This window comes from Phoxinus phoxinus (genome assembly GCF_949152265.1).
Source record: "Phoxinus phoxinus genome assembly, chromosome: 24".
Taxonomy (NCBI): domain Eukaryota; kingdom Metazoa; phylum Chordata; class Actinopteri; order Cypriniformes; family Leuciscidae; genus Phoxinus; species Phoxinus phoxinus.
The window spans coordinates 1,190,009-1,205,313 of NC_136899.1; the positions used below are offsets into that span (position 1 = coordinate 1,190,009).

The window sequence follows — 15,305 nt, forward strand, 5'->3', positions numbered from 1 at the left end:
CCGCCGTTATAATAGCGATCCGCCGTTATAATAGCGATCCGCCGTTATAATAGCGGTCCGCCGTTATAATAGCGGTCCGCCGTTATAATAGCTATCCGCCGTTATAATAGCGATCCGCCGTTATAATAGCGATCCGCCGTTATAATAGCGATCCGCCGTTATAATAGCGATCCGCCGTTATAATAGCGATCCGCCGTTATAATAGCGATCCGCCGTTATAATAGCAATCCGCCGTTATAATAGCAATCCGCCGTTATAATAGCGATCCGCCGTTATAATAGCGATCCGCCGTTATAATAGCAATCCGCCGTTATAATAGCGATCCGCCGTTATAATAGCGGTCCGCCGTTATAATAGCGATCCGCCGTTATAATAGCGATCCGCCGTTATAATAGCAATCCGCCGTTATAATAGCAATCCGCCGTTATAATAGCAATCCGCCGTTATAATAGCGATCCGCCGTTATAATAGCAATCCGCCGTTATAATACGCCGTTATAATAGCGATCCGCCGTTATAATAGCGGTCCGCCGTTATAATAGCGATCCGCCGTTATAATAGCGATCCGCCGTTATAATAGCGATCCGCCGTTATAATAGCAATCCGCCGTTATAATAGCGATCCGCCGTTATAATAGCGATCCGCCGTTATAATAGCGATCCGCCGTTATAATAGCGATCCGCCGTTATAATAGCAATCCGCCGTTATAATAGCGATCCGCCGTTATAATAGCGGTCCGCCGTTATAATAGCGGTCCGCCGTGGAACAAGCGCGCCGGCTCTTAAAGTAGTGTTAATTTTGTCACCTATTTTTAATTTAGTCTTAGTCTTAGTCTTGTGCCAAATGTCCTTGTTAGTCTTAGTCATATTTAGTCATTCACATATCTTTTTTTGTTAGTCTAGTTTTAGTCGACTAAAAGTGTTTTCATTTTAGTCAAGTTTTAGTAAAAAAAATAGTCTTTTTTTTTTAATAACACATTATTACTGAGATTATTTCTGATTAACATTTCAGTATAAAAGTGTTTCACATATCTCAAATATTGGTTAAATGTCAGAACCTGACAAAATACACTTGTTGAATGATTTTTGTTGAATGCAACTGTTAAACATGTCTGGTTTTCAATTTCTGAGGAGACACATTTACAAATGAGGAACCTGTTCTGAAGAGTATTTTATTTTAACCAACACAATTCAAAAGCTGGGGCCCAACAGACGACTGAAGTTACAAAGGCGCGGGAAGACGTTTCAGGTTGGGGTGCTCCCCGGTGCTGAGTTTTTTTCATGATGATACTTCATGAGGCACACGCGCGCGGTCTCTTGCTCTCTCTCCGCCGTGCACGCGCTACGCGGTTTGGAGCACAGTCTCTGTCTCGCGGGCGCGCTCGCTCTAGATTCCGGAGATTTTAACTAATTCGTGGGCATCAGTGAGCCGCTATCAATATGCGGGAGACTCCCGGAACTTCCAGGAGGCTATTTTTTTGCAACAGCGCGAACTCATTCGGAATATTTTAAAGGCATAACAGCTGATGAAAAAGCAGAGACGATTGTAGACGAAAATGAAGAGAGATTTTATCTTATTTTTTATTTTATGCAAAACATTTTCGTCTCGTCTTTTTTCGTCAACAATAATGCATGTTAATTTAGTCTTAGTCAGCGTTTTTGAACAGTAGTGCAGTCTCGTCATCGTCTCGTCTTAGTCATGGAAAAAAAAGTCGTTGACGAACATATTTCGTCTCGTCTCGTCTGACGAAATTAACACTATCTTAAAGGGAATGTGAGAGGACGCTCTGATTGGTTTATTTCACGTTACGCCCAAACCACACCTATGAGTAATGAAGCGACTTCAGACCAACACATGTTAGATTTGCGTCGGGTGCAAGAGTCGTTTATCCCGCCGGTATAATAGCAACAGCGATCCGCCCACAGAGTTACTTGCGTTTCGCGTTTGATACTTGCGTTTCAGAACGTCACAATAGGGCCCAGTGTGTAAAACTAGATTTATACATCACACACCCGCCTCCTCTCACTCATCTCATTCGCCTTGATGATTATGGATTACAGCTTATGAAAACCTTTTCACAATATTCTAATTTTGACTTTGGGGTTTTCATAAGCTGTAAGCCATAATCATCAAAATTATAACAAATAAAGGCTTGAAATATCTCACTTTGCATGTAAGGAGTCTATATAATATATTAGTTTCACCTTTTAAGTTGAATTACTGAAATAAATGAACTTTTGCACCATATTCTAATGTTCTAATAGTTAACTTTTACAATGAAAACTATACAGTGTTATTTTACATCTGAAAACTTTAATTTCTGTAGTATTTCTTTCCTGAATACTGATAGACACACCTGAAAAACTTAAAGCCACGGTTATTTAATTGGTCTCTTTATTCTATTGTATTTATTTGTGCTATAGTTTGCAATTTGTTCTTATTTTATTATTGACTGTGTAAATCTAGTTTAACGATTCAAGCCCTTCCTGTCCTGTGTGTAAGCCATTATAACAAAATTACCCAAATTATAAAAAAATTATGAGATGATAACAAATTACCAAGGCTGCATTCATTTAATAAAACCCAATAAAAACAGTAATATTGTGAAATATTATTAGTATTTAAATCAGCTGTTTTCTATGTGAATATACAGTAAAGTGTAATTTATTCCTGTGATCAAAGCTGAATTTCCAGTCTTCAGTGTCACATGATCCTTCAGAAATCAGTATAATATGATGATTTGATGCTCATGAAACATGTTTTGTGTCGTTGCGATGGCATTGTGTACTGGCTGAAGTTGCAGGTGAAGATTGTAGTGGTTTGTTCAAACCCTCCTTATTAAACTCCACTAATGAAGATCAAAGAGCCGGAGAGGACTAGTGGAGTGAACTGGAAAGCAATTGAAGAAGTAATAGAAAAAGAGAAAGGGTTACGGGCTTTAAGGGGATGTAGTTTAGCACAAATGAAAGCGCTGCCCGATGGTATTAGTGTAAAGATCAGCGGTCCTTTGTGTTCCTTCCCAATCCGCCTATTCCCAACCAAGTCACGCAGTGTGTGGCACCGTGAGAACACGTCCCGCTCGCCCGGATCCCTCCGACTGTGCCCTGGACTCACATCCACACGCCTCCGTGTTCAAAAGCTAGTTTAGTTTAGTTCCTTTATTGTCCACAAGTGGAAATGTGTCTTTGGCTTCACTATACACCGCACACAAGGACACCAACACAACATAACAATATACATACAGTAAAAGTAAAACAATAGCATTCCCATATACATATGCATAGCCTACATATCCACACCTACTCATCTTCTGGAATGCTAGTTGGCACACATGAAACTTTAGCCAACAGGGCAGCATGAGAATATTGCTCTGTTAGCATCGAGAGAGTCGTCATGTTCATGCGCTAACGTTTGCCCGCGGTGTTGTTTCTGCTGTCCACCCGGCCAACTCTGATCTGAGCGAGAGTCTGACACGGATGAGAATAGTGCGAGTCCACATTAATGGTTTTAAAGTTGTGCAATGTTCATAACATAACATAACATCATAACAGCATTTTAAAATGAGAAGTGCACACTCCTAATTATTATTTTTATATGAGTTTCATTCAAAGTTGCTGTAAAATGCTGATAAATTAAAGATTTGTAACTGCACATTTTGTATTATTCGCTTGGTAACTTAAAATAGCCCATAGTTAAGCTAATTTAAGTATATTTTTGGTGTAATAATTGTTTTCCACTATTATTATTATAATTATTATTATTACATTAACGTAACATACACAGTTTTATTATTATTATTATAAACTGAATTATTGCTCTTTTTATGCATTAATCTGAGACAAAACTGTCTTGTTCATTGATGCAGATGCAAAACACTACGAGCTGTTTTTAAATTAAACTGTCATCTTTCACTCATGTTATTCCAAACCTGTTTGCCTTCTTATGACTTTCTTATGCGCAAAAGCAAATGTGTATCAAAATGCTCATTGCTTATTTTCAGAAAGCTCATTTCCCAAATAATGAAAGCATATTACCAGCCACAAAAAGTTGCTTATTCTACTAAAGCTTTTAAACCGTGTCCATTTTCTGTTCACGTAAAATGAACGCACTTCAGTCCGTGTTTACTGTGGAAACCTCAAAGCAGATTTGGGGCTTTTAGGAAATGCGATTGAACTACTGGATGGAATAATTCCTGTTGAATTATTGATGTGTGTGACCCCAGCAGTCGCCCGCAGACCCCTGGAGACCACAGAGACCCGCTGATCAAACAGGTGTCGAGCAGGCATCCAGCGACACTCGTCAATTATTCACCCGGCCTTTCACTTCTCTCGTCTGCGCTGCTCATTACAATGCGCTGAATGTTTCATCGTAATGGCTCGGCCTCCGCTGTTCATTCTAGGGTTTCACCGCACATCACGAGGCACGACTCATTCGATAGCACGCTAATCCCCGGTGACATGCGCTTATTCTCGATCAATACAAGATGTAAAACCTTAACCAACTCATCGGCTGCTTTCATTTAGAACTATCAGATTCCACACAGGAAAGGTCAAAGTCTAGAGAAGTCCATAAATGTTTTAGATTTCAAGGCCAGTTGGGTCATAAAGACTTGATCTAGCTGATACCATAAGTCAGTTTAAAGGATTAGTTCACTTTAAAAAAAACTTTTGCTGATAATGTACTCACCCCGATGTCATCAAGATGTCCATGTCTTTCTTTCTTCAGTGGGAAAGAAATGAAGGTTTTTGATGAACACATTTCTCCATATAATGGACGTCACTGGGCCCCAAACGGGTCAAGGTCCAGATGACAGTGTCAGCGCCGCTTCAACGGGCTTTAAACGACACCAGACGATGAATACGGGTCTTATCTAGCGAAACCATCGTCATTTCACAAATAAATTAAAAAGTTTAAGTTTTATAAGCACAAGCGCTCGCCTTGCTCTGTTCTGTGATGCGCGTTCGTGACGTGATACGCAATTACGTTTTCAACGTGATCTTTTCAACGTAATTGCGTATTACGTGACGTCACGAACGCGCATCACAGAACAGAGCAAGGCGAGCTCTATTTAAAATACAGTTTAAACTCAAAATGTCTATAATGTCTTGTTTAAAAGACGTCTAATAATCTTATATATTTAACCATCGCCCAATAATAGACTAGTCATCATTTAGATGAAACCAAACACCTTGTAATCACTGTTTTCTTTGCTTACATGATGGAATAGGAATATCATCTCACAAGTTATTTTGACAAAAACGACATGTAATCAAATTCAAGGTTATTTTGGCCAGGAGTGTGTCACTCATACCTGGGCTATATCGGGTGAAATTACAGCTACTGCTCGCTCACAACATACCAAGAGAAGTCTTTTTGTGCTAATCATAGTCCATCATGATTACGGTTAACCGCTGGAAAGCATGAAATTGCAATAAACTTGTGTGTATTATCTTTGGCGTATCGTCCGTGCATGAGTGCATGCGCCGCATCTGCCGTCGCAGGTTAAGTGTGTTGTGTCGGATGCACCATTGGGCACTTTGTGAAGCTGATTGCTTTAATCTGGAGAGCAGGTGTAGGTTGAGTTCATGACCGCAGCGCTTCACATATGGTGCCCACCGTCTGCAGACCGCGTGTGTTTTCTCTCTTCAACAACGCTTTCAGAAAACCCTTCATATGTGTGATGGGATTGTGTGCGGCGGTGACAATCATATCCTGCTTGCTGCCAGTTTTATGATGCAAAATGAATGTAACCACAGTCATTTATGTGTTAAGGACAAGACAAAACATCTTATGTTATAGTAGATCTGTGCATTAGACCTGCCGCTGTCATCGGGAGTAATCAAACAGCAATAATACTGAGAAAAAGAGTAAAATCCTTCACTAAAGCCCCTTTTGTTTATTGTTTATTCTAATGCATTTCTTTGTTTTCCTTTATTACCTTACATTTGTTCATGTTTCGAACCAAAATAATTTAATACAATTTGTCATTTAATTGAGATATAAAACTAAGAATCTAATAAAAATGCACAAATAAATGTGATATTCAAAGTCAGTAAACTAATTATGAATTATTAATAAGAAACTTTTATTGATAACTTCAATTCTATTCATCACAAAGGAAATATTGATATTAAAGTCCCCCTGTTGTGAAAATCCATCTTTTAATGTAGTTTATGTGTGTATGTGGTGTTATTAATCTGCTTTAACACACACCATGTGTAAGTTCATAAGTGGACAGCATTGCTGAGTATTTTCTGCTTAAAACTGCAGTGAACCAAAGACAGTCTCAAAAACACGGTTTGAAATCGCTGGTGTTTCTGACGTCACACACTACCTTGACCAATCAGATCAACGTGTGATCGTCACCCAGTGGATCTCTGAGTGAGTGAGTGAGTGGAGGCGGGGCTCATTTGCATATTCATAGAACCGCGTATACTAAATGAGGCAAAGGGTGTCGAGTTACATTTCAAGATTCATTTCAAGGAAAAAAAACATCTAAATATGTCATTTTGGTGATCAAAGATGACTTTTAAGGGATAAAATGATTGAATACAGGGGGACTTTATAGAATCTTTATAAGTGTTAGGTATATTTCCAAAAACACATTTCATATTTGAAACTTAATTCATATAAAAACTTAAAATATGACTGTATTTACTTTCAAATCTGTTTTGGGTTTGATTATTCCAAGGGACAAAAGTTAGAAAATGCCACACATTAAAAATAACTCGTTCTTCAAGCGATCATTTTCTTGACTCTCAGATTTGAGATGAAAAAGCAACGAATGTCAGTTTCCTGTAGTTTGTCAGTCGGTCTGTTTCCTCGTGGCTCATGTTGCTTTGGCACCATGCATTATTCTGTAGGTGTAACTCATGCCCGTCTGGATTTGGTGTCTATATATATATACGTATCCGATGACGCGGATTCATCATCTTAATGGCTCCATCCCGTCCCGCTCCAGTCAGGAATCATCCATCGGGAAAAACAGCAACTCAATAACATTCAGGACTTAAAGCCGCCCCGTTCAAGACCTAAACACATCAGGAACTTTATCTTTGGTTTGGCTGAACCTTCAGAAGATGTGCCAAGAGTGTGTGTGTGTGTGTGTGTGTGTGTGTGTGTGTGTGTGTGTGTGTGTGTGGGCCTCCCCGAGTCAAGCCACGGTAACCCTGAGTCGTCGTGTAACTCCAGCTCGGGTTTGAAACCCGTAACCAGACGTCAAGCGTCCCTCAGGCCTCACCGGCGCAGGGTTACGGTTTCTCCTAATTGCTTTTACCCACTGCTCGCTGTCTCGCGGTTTCACCTGGCTGGAGATCCCCATTCATTTTTAATTCCTCGCTCTAATCTCATTTGCCCAGGTGGCTACGGGTTACAATTAGTTTAGAGAAATCAGCAAAAGCCACCGAGGTACTTCACCGCTCGGCGTTCACTCGCGCTCTCCATAGATGCTAAATCAAGTGATCTCTCAAAATCTATTTGCCGTTTAAAACGAACGGGTTTTTGTAAGGAAGGCGAATAACTGCAGGTGGTGCTCGCTGAAATTATAGTGACGAGTTTAATTACGTGAGGAATAATTGATGCACAACTGAGGTGACTATGAGGCTACAAGCCAAAGTGGAAAGACTATTAAATCTCAGGTGAATAATATTTGTCTATTTTTTTTAAATACATAAATATATTTGTTTACCTTTTGTTTAAAATATTAAAGTTCACCCAAAAATGAAAGATCTGCCATTAATTATTTACCCTCATGTCATTCCAAACCGTAAGACTTTCGCACCCCAAGTTAAGATATTTGTGATGAAATCCCAGAGCTTTCTGCCCCTCCATAGATAGCAACGTCACTGCAACTTTTAAGGCCCAGAAAGGTAGTAAAGACATCGTTAAAATAGTCCATGTGACTCCAGCGGTTCAAATATAATGTTATGAAGTGACGAGAATACTTTTGTGCAAAAAATAACGACTTTATTAATCAATTTCTTCTCTTCTGTGTCAGATAGTAAACACAGTACAGCATTTACGGCGTCAGAAGGCCGGCTCACTATTGGCCGACGCTGGTCACATGATCTCCACGACACATGCGTGTGATGCTGACGCAGGAGCAGCCAATAGCAAGGCTGCGTTCTGACGTAGAGCCCGTAAGTGCTGTACTGTTTACACTACATCAACAGCGCATATTTGTAGTGTAGTAAAAAAAACACAATAATTTAAACTTTTATAAAATTATCGACACTTTTGGATGCCTGTCATCCAATCAGAATCAAGAATTGAACAGTACTGTAATATAAGGTGATTGATGTTTTGTAAAAGATTATATTTACTCAACTTATAATAATGATATCTCAATGGGATTTACCTGGTTAAATAAAGGATAAAATATATATATATACACACATAAAAAGCCACCTTAGATTTAGTCCAAACCCTTAGACACTCTAAAAAATGCTGGGTTGTTTTAACCCAATTTTGGGTCTAATATGGACAAACTCAGCCATTGGGTTACATTTTTAAATTGCATTTTTGATCCAACGTTTGGGTTTGTCCATATTTGACCCAAAATTGGGTTAAAACAACCCAGCATTTTTTAGAGTGTATAATTGGCCGCATTCATCACGTGTCCGCTCTTCACAGGTGGACAGCAGGCCGATCTGAGCGTGTTTGATTGACAGGCGAGCGGAAACCCTGTAGTTTTGTCATCTGTGTGTGTCACACCAGCAGACAGAGTCCTTTCATCAGCCTCACAGTGATGGATGACTGGAGAAGTGTTCGGTGTTACCAGAGACCACAGAGCTCGTGTACGCCAGTGTGTTTCACGAGACAGCGACTGCAGCACAACATGAGATTCAACACAAACACACACGGACGCATTCAGAACAGTGACCCTTTACTGCTTATCAGACACGACGTTTATATTATTATCGGTGAGAGAAACCTCTGAGACAAAGTTAAGTCCCTGTGGTGTAAATCCAGCTGTTACTGTAGTTTATGTGTGTATGTGGTGTTTTTAATCTGCTTTAACACACACATGTGTAAGTTCATAAGTGGACAGCATTGCTGAGTATTTTCTGCTTAAAACTGCAGTGAACCAAAGACAGTCTCAAAAACACGGTGTGAAATCGCTGGTGTTTCTGACGTCACACACTACCTTGACCAATCAGATCAACGTGTGATCGTCAACCAGTGGATCTCTGAGTGAGTGAGTGAGTGGAGGCGGGGCTCAGTTGCATATTCATACAACCGCGCATACTAAATGAGGCAAGGGTGTCGAGTTACATTCAAGATATTTTAGGGAAAAAACGCATAAATATCATTCTGATGATCAAAGATTAGTTTTAAGGGACAAAATGATTGACTACAGGGGGACTTTAAATCTAACAGCCAATCTTATATATAATATTCTTTATTTTCTGCATTATTCAGGACCAGACTCCCATTTTAATATTGTATTTTCCTCTGTTCTCCTCTTGCTCGTGTTATGTGACAAACGTCACGGTTCAGGAGAGCTGAAGCAGAACGGTAATGCCAGTTACCGTAATTAGCCTCGATTATTCCTTCTCTTCCTCACAGGACTGTGAAGTGCCTCTCCGATCGTTCGTGCGTTTGCTCTTCCCCGTCACCTGGTAATTAGGGCTTGCAGTCTTCAAGCCACTTCAGTTCCCCAACACCGCGAGACTCTATTATCGGGCCGCTCGCTCCTAATCCGACGCTCCCAGAGACGGGTCAGTCCGAACGCCGCTCCATTAGCCTCCAAATCACATTAGAGTCCCGGGAAAAGCCTCTGATTGAATTTCAGTCGGTTTATTCCCCACCGCTGACGTTTGATTACAAGCGTGTCGATGTTTAGCGGAGGAGTGGGAGTTGCTTTCTTCCTTCATGTTTCTCTCTTCTGGCTCATCCATCAGACTCGTCCTCCAGCTTCCCGTCGTCCTGACGCTCTGCCCTGTTCTCTCCTGTATTCATGCTTCTTTTTCTGTCTCTGTTCCCAAATGTACTCTAGTAAGCTGCCCTGCTGTCTACTGACTATAGGCTGATGGCTTCTAATGGTGCGTTCACACAGAGTGATTTCAATGTTAAGTCAATGCAAAGACATGTTACGCGCCTAAAAAATTCCTGCGGCGCGAATGAGGCGTAGAGTGCGGCGCGGTAGACGCGAATACGCCGGCGCGCGAATTGAGCGTCTGGCGAGTTAAGCGCGTTATGCGCAAATTATTTTATGTAGTGCTTTTTGAATTTGCGTCTGCCACCCGAGTTGAAAAATCTGAACTTCTGTGTCAATTCGCGGCGCGTTAACCAATCAGGAGCCTGCTTGCTGCTGTCACGTGGTGAAGTGACGTGATAAACGGGCCCGATTTTCAGATTAAAATGTCATTTTATATGTTTGGCCTCAATAAATAATTCTGTAATGACTAAATGCCCGCGTGAAAGAAGGAATGACATTGTTCAGATGTTAACTATGAATGTGACACTGAACACTTGCAGTCGTAGGCTACATTTCTGAATGAGATGAAGAAAAGCTCACATAACGTTAATTAAAGAAGTCGTTTGACCGACGTTATAACGAGTCATTCATGTATTTTAAACTTATATGTTTCATATAATAGGACCGAAGCTATAGATTGTGAATTTAAACATTTCTGGTTTAGCAGCGGCAGACGTCAGGAGGATTAGCCGAGGTCAGGCGGCTCCAGGCGGGTTACATGAGCGCCGAGCGCCCGGTGATCGCCTGGATCTCACGACTCCGAAACGTCAGATCAGATTTTTTAAATAGGCGCTATCTTTATAAATAAACCACAGATTTGAGCTTTAAACAACTACATTCTCGACTGAACAACTCTTAAAACTACATTTCGTGACACAATAACAGTAGTATTTTTAAATTTCCCGCTCTTGCCTCACTTGCCTCTCCCAGAAGAAGCGGATTTCGCCTCGGACGCGCGTCAATTTCGCTCCGAACGCTTGCTTTTTACGCACGTCCATTTCGCTTTGGACGCGCGAATGCATTCAAAATGTTCAAGCGTCAAACTAGAGTTGTTTACAATTTAGAAAACACAGTCAGTTTCAGAGGTGAAATCACATTTATTTATTTTCTTCTTCTTTTGCACTAACTAGGGCTGCACAATTTGGGCGAAAAAATCAAATTGATTTTTCAGATAAAAAAATAAAAATAAAATAAGTTTGCTGTACTTGTTTGTAGCTCTGCACGATTTGGCCAGATATGTGTAATTATTAATTAAGACAATAATTTTTATCTTTATTACTACTACTAAAACTTAATATATAATGGCTAAATAAAAAGAAAATAAGAAATATTCCTACTGTAATATTTTACTGTAAAATATTTATTTTTATTTAAGTAAATAATAATATTATTAACTGTAAAATTGCAATCCGTATATTTATGATCTCAATTTCTAAACCATAAAACTTTTATTTTGACGGAAAACCGACCCCAAACTTTTGAATGTAGTGTGTATGTAGCTCAGTGCAATGCATTCTGGGATTGTCACTGAAGTATACATGTATACATCGAATTTGGCAATAAACTGTGGTCTAGCACAGGCTTTGTGTGAGAAGTTCTGACTGTCTAGGGTTTGCTCACAGTCTCGTGTCCCTCAGTGTTTGTGCGTGGCATTATTAATGCGGCTGTTGACCTGTGTGGCACCAAACCTTGTTTACTCTTCTCCATTACTGACACTGAGCTTTAATGTGCGGGCAGCTTCCATTAAACTCTCTGTCTGACTGGCAAATTACCCAAACCAAATCCATTTCTATTGTGCAGGTCGCTGCCAACTCACTGCACTCTCTCTGCTTCTGCAAACCAGGACCAACATTTGAGCAAATCAGCATTCGTTCTGTCCATCATCCTAGATTCATTTATAACTAAAACAAGCCTTGAAAGTATATATTTATATCAGTTTAAGTAATTTTGTTATTTTTTATTTCTATTTTGCTTCAATTTATTTTTATTTCAGTTTTAGTAATTTTGGCATTTTTTATATTTTGCTTTAATTTCATTTATTTCAGTTTGAGTAATTTGTTATTTTTATATTTCTATTCTGCTTTTATTATTTTTATTTCAGTTTGAGTAATTTGTTATTTTTTAATTCAGTTTTTAGTAATTTTGTCATTTTTATATTTATATTTTGCTTTAAAAAATAGTTTTCATTTTATATTTTATGTTTTAGTAATTTGTCGTTTCCAAACCTCTGTTCGTGAAACACAATTTTTCATCTTTTCAAGCTTTAAAAATAATACAAAGCACCATAAAAGTGTCATCGCGAGCCATAATGGCCTTTATATCAAGCCTTCTGAAGTCATATGATTTGTTATGATTTGATTGTATTTTTGCAGGTTTTATGAACTACTTTAAAGCTGTTTTTTTGCTTGATGGAATAGAGATGAAGAAGTTTGTCATTTTACAGGGTTCCCACGGGTCCTTGAAATCCTTGAAAGTTTGTGAATCGGAAAAAAAGATTTCAAGGCCCTGGAAAGTTTTTGAAAACGATCATAATAGATACAAGTCCTTGAAAGTGCTTGAATTTATTTTGTGCATGAAGTTTTCTGGAAAAAAATCCATATTATTCCCTCCGGTCCGCTAATGTGTTACTTCGGCAACACTTTGTGGCCTATACGTACTAGCTTGCTTGATTTACGTTAGTTACGCGCATTTACGCGCTTCGTTAAAAGAGAAGTTCACTTGAAAATGAAAGTTAGCCCATGATTTACTTCTCCTCAAGCCACCCTAGCCTTTATATAGGGAGCTATACAGTTGGTTACAGGACATTACAAGTTTTAATTTTTTTTAACGCCTCCAAATGGCACTTTTCTCACTTCAAACATTTTTTTAAAGGCTTCCACTTTTAATGTGAAATGTGAAAATATATATATATTTTAGTTCAAATGAAAAAAAAATAGCTCATAAAATTTTTATAAATATTGCGTAGTATCATAAAATCCCTTCAAAATTCTAAATAATCCAAAAATATTATTGAACAAAAATATATTACATTGGTTTTCCTGGGGGGAAAAAAGAAGTTGCATGTCAAGGCTTCGGTCACTTTTGACCGCGACAGAGCCAAGTGTGACCCCTAAATGAAGATGACCAGAGGGTTAGGTCCTTGAATTTTAGGCTATTGGACCTGGAAAGTCCTTGAAAGGTCCTTGAATTTGAGGTTAACCAAGGTGTGGGAACCCTGATTTTATGTGCCACATAAAGAACACAACAGGCACTGCACTCTCTCTGCTTCTGCAAACCAGGACCAACATTTGAGCAAATCAGCATTCGTTCTGTCCATCATCCTAGATTCATTTATAACTAAAACAAGCCTTGAAAGTATATATTTATATCAGTTTAAGTCATTTTGTTATTTTTTATTTCTATTTTGCTTCAATTTATTTTTATTTCAGTTTTAGTAATTTTGTTATTTATATTTTGCTTTAATTTCTTTTATTTCATTTTGAGTAATTTGTTATTTTTAGATTTTGCTTTAATTTCTTTTATTTCAGTTTGAGTAATTTGTTATTTTTTAATTCAGTTTTAGTAATTTTGTCATTTTTATATTTATATTTTGCTTAAAAAAATAGTTTTAATTTTGTTTTAGTAATTTGTCGTTCCAAACCTCTGTTTGTGAAACACAATTTTCAAGCGCCAAAAATAATACAAAGCACCATAAAAGTGTCATCGCGAGCCATAATGGCCTTTATATCAAGCCTTCTGAAGTCATATGATTAGTTATGATTTGATTGTATTTTTGCAGGTTTTATGAATTACTTTTTTTTAGCTTGATGGAATAGAGATGCATGAAGTTTGTCATTTTATGTGCCACATAAAGAACAACACCAGGCAGCCGAGCAGATCTTCTGTAGATGTCAGATAATTGATAGATAGTGTAAGTTTAATACTCGCTATAAGAGTTTTGATCACATTATGCATGCGAAGTGTGATTCATAACCAGCCGAACACAGGCGTCACACGAGTGTTACGACCTCCTGCATCTCGCCTGTCATCTGACGGTAAATGAGCAGTGATGAAGAACACCAGCGCCGCATGTTAAAGGAGGGATAGATGTGGTCAGGTCATCAGGGAACAACAACCAGTGATATTTTAGAGAATTAGCCCTGCTGGGTGAGACGTGCCAGTCTCCTGTGTCTGCCATGCTCGGTTCCACAGCTGACATTTAGCATCGGGTCTCTGTGGAAGTGTCACATTGGCTGTGAAGTATGGATGCAACAGCTGTCAGCCAATCAGATCGCAGGATCTCTGCGGCTCCAGCAGGTGCACAACATGACAGGCTTTCGTTTAGATTTGTTCTCACTATATTCAAGCTGTCATCTGGCCTTTCATTTTAGTGTTGTGTATGTACTATTATAGTATTTCTTCATATTTTGAATATATATTTTACATATTTTCAGTTTTAATTTTCATTTTAGTTTCTTTAATAACTTAGATATGCTTTTGCAAATTTTTTAAGTATGTTTTTTTTTCTATTTAGCTTCACTTTGTTTTTGTTGCAGTTTTAGTAAGTTTAGTTCTTCAACTTCAACTTATTTTTTTAAATTTGTTTTAAGTTTGATATTTTTCATGTAATATTTTTTTATTTAATTAAATACATTTTTTAATTAAATACATTTTGTTTTATTTATTTATTTAGTTTTTTAATTTAATTTAATTATTTAATATTATTACATTTTATTTTAGTTAACGAAAAGGATTTGTAATAATTTTAGCTAAAAAATAACTACACTGAATATATATATACATATAAAACAATATAAATGACCATATTGCAGCTTCCGCTCGGTAAAAATTCCCACAATGCTCGTGTTCTTGCATGCAGTTTTGTCATTGCAGTTTCAGAAACCCGACGCATGTTTTCAACATATGCTGCACATCTATTCCCAGAGCTGAGGACACACCTGAGCTGTTTCATTTACAGGCGCTCTATAGAAGAGACATCACTCTCCTGAAGTCTCTCCTGCTTTGTGGAACTCAAGAAGAAGCAAGCGTGAGAAAGTAGAGGAACACACCTTTGAGTTTTCATCTCTGTGTTTACTCGAGTGTGTGAAGCGTGCTATGAGCCAGTTAGCGAGTGTGGACCTCTGATCTCTCGTTCCCGCGTGATGTTCAGATATCGCCGCTAGCTCACACACACACACACACACTCTGGTCATGTGATGCTGGACATTAATCCAGTCTTTCTGCGCCGTCTGTTAATAGCGGCCGTGGTTATAATTAGCAGGAGTGCTGATCGCAGCCATTAAGAGTGTTTCATTATTTAATTGACTGTTATTTATGTCTGGCTCACC

At 38.5% G+C, this 15,305-nt stretch overlaps 1 protein-coding gene across 1 annotated transcript in view; it reads left to right on the forward strand.

Annotated features, from left to right (window-relative positions):
• LOC306992663 (voltage-gated inwardly rectifying potassium channel KCNH2-like) overlaps positions 1-15,305 on the forward strand; it is a gene marked incomplete at its 3' end in the record, with an annotated part of 67,453 nt that overhangs the window by 38,233 nt on the left and 13,915 nt on the right. The gene's annotated exons all lie outside the window — the stretch shown is intronic.